Below are 2,271 nucleotides of genomic sequence, written 5' to 3'. Positions count from 1 at the left end.
GTTCATGTAACATAAGGGCTGCTTTACGTAGGGATTTGCATATCATCAACATTCTATCATAATTACTCTTTATTGGTTTTATTTTTCGATGACGGTGCACCCAAAGGGAGGGGTTTTCAGCAGGAAGCGGTTCAAAGAACTGGGAGTCTTTAGAGACGTGGCTGCCTGCAGTTAACATAGGTCGGGAACTTTCAGCCAGGTGCAGCCCCTGGAGAAATTTTGGGTTGACACAACCAGGAGGTGCTTCTGGCAGTAGGCAGAGACCAGGTGTGCCCCTGAGCGTCCTGTAGCACTCAGGATGGTCCCCACATGGAGCACGACCCAGCCAGATGCTGGTATTGCCACAGTGGTGAAACGCTGATGGTCACCGCACCTGCATGTTCTGTCTCAAAGTCGCCTCCGGTGACATCAGCAAGGCTGTTGGTCTCTGGAAACTTGGTCTTTTCATCCCCTTCTCTCTGTTCAGCTTAAACCCTCCCCAACCTGGCGACTCTTTTCCTAAAAGGACAGACCCACATGGGAGCTGCCTCCAGCTAAAGCATTTGAGATGAAAGAAAATTGGCTCCACTTTTAAAACTTGAATAGAATTCTGCAGAGGAGATAGTTAGGAAAGCCTGTAGCTCGAGAACAGTGGATCGATATACTTAAAGCAGCCCTTGAAAGCTATTTAGATGCCGTGGAAGCATAACAGCCGCAGAAACCTCTTTTCTTTTCATGCAGCCCGCAAGTAAACATCTGCCACCGCCACTGTTCCCCAGGCTTCTAAAAACACATCTTCGTGTTCCAAGTCAGGAGTGAAGTACACGATTGTATGTATTTTAATTCTTGTTATATATTTTCTTTCTCCCCTCCCCTCCCCTCCCCTTCCCTCCCTTCCCTGTCCCTGAGTCTTGCTCTGATACCCTGGCTAGAATACAATGGTATCCTCATAGGCCACTGCAACCTCCAACTCCTGAGCTCAAACCTCCCAAGTGGCTGAAACCATAGGCACACATCATAGGCTAATTTTTTCTATTTTTTGGTAGGTCTCACTCTGGCTTGGGCTGATCTTGAACTCCTGAGCTCAAAACAGTCCTCCTGCCTCGAGGGCTGGGACGACAGGTGTGAGCCACAGAACCTGGCCGTCCTGTTATATATTAAGGTTCTCCAAAATAAGAATTCAGCTCCCACTTTCTTATGGGCAGAAAAGCGATTGATTACGTATGTTTCACTTTTAAGGCTCGGTGGAATACTTCCAAATATAAACTGAGGTTGTGCTAGATCCTTCGTGACTCTCTAGCTGGGGCTGAACGAGTCTGAATTAGCTGTATGGGGACATCAGAGCACCTCACACTTGCTACTTTGTGCCAGCTGTTCTCTCTGTCTGGAATATCTACCCTGCTCTGCCCGGCAGGCTCAGGCTTTCAAAGAACACAGTCTTTTAAAATCTCCTCAGGCAGAGCTAAACACTCTGCCGCTCCCCCCTGCGCGTTTACACCCTGGAATTACAGTACTTGTCACGCTGCTGTGCTGGTTGGTGTGTGTCTCTCTCCACACTGCATCTGGGAAATGAAGGGCCACATCTACTCATCTTTGTGTCCCCAGGACCTGTCAGTTCTGGGAATGTGATAGGGGCTTAATAACCAGTTGCCAACCAAATGACCTGGCGGATGCTGTGTCCGTCAGAGAAGAAAGTGGCAGAGACAGCAGCTGTCATCCTCGGCCTCGGGGTGGTCTTGGTACTGCTCAGAGAGGTGACAAGCCAGCCCCGGGGCAGGAGCAGCCTTCCAGCCCCTTCTCCCCTCTTCTGGGTTTTACCTTGTTGGTGATACATGGGGTGGAAAGTGGGGGTTCCAGTCACAGCTCTGAGCAGACATGCTATCACTCTGTCACTTCACTCCCTGGGTCTCGGCGTCCCCCTCTAGAAACTGTTCCCATGAGTCTGAACCTCTTCTCTGCGTCCTGCTCCCTGCCCCTGTCTTACCTGTCTGCCAACCCCCACCTGTTTTCCAGAAGCTGCAAGTCGCATCTCGGCCTAATATCTTAGGATTCTGTTGTAGGTAGATGGAGTAAAACAAAGTCTAGTCCCAGAGCACAGCTGTGTCATTCCCATTCCTTTGCAAAGATCCTTCATTTTCTTCTTCTTCTTTTTCTTTTTCTTGATTTTTTTTTTTTTTTAGAGACAGAGCCTCACTTTATGGCCTTCAGTAGAGTGCATGGCGTCACACAGCTCACGGCAACCTCCAACTCCTGAGCTGAGGCGATTCTCTTGCCTCAGCCTCCAGAGTAGCT

At 49.4% G+C, this 2,271-nt stretch overlaps 1 protein-coding gene across 2 annotated transcripts in view; it reads left to right on the top strand.

Moving 5' to 3' along the window:
- Positions 1–2,271, top strand: part of KIAA0513 (KIAA0513 ortholog) — a 49,198-nt gene that overhangs the window by 10,167 nt on the left and 36,760 nt on the right. Inside the window, exon 1 of one of the 2 annotated variants that reach the window (XM_023514138.1) lies at positions 794–809. The exons of the other annotated variant lie outside the window; for it this stretch is intronic. The gene's annotated coding sequence lies outside the window, so the exon portion shown is untranslated. Of the gene's footprint in view, positions 1–793; positions 810–2,271 lie in introns of those variants that run through there. 2 annotated transcript variants of the gene reach the window in all.

This window comes from Otolemur garnettii, unplaced genomic scaffold (genome assembly GCF_000181295.1).
Source record: "Otolemur garnettii isolate 467f Iridium unplaced genomic scaffold, OtoGar3 scaffold00047, whole genome shotgun sequence".
NCBI classification, from domain to species: Eukaryota; Metazoa; Chordata; class Mammalia; order Primates; family Galagidae; genus Otolemur; species Otolemur garnettii.
This window is presented reverse-complemented; position numbering and strand designations above follow the sequence as displayed.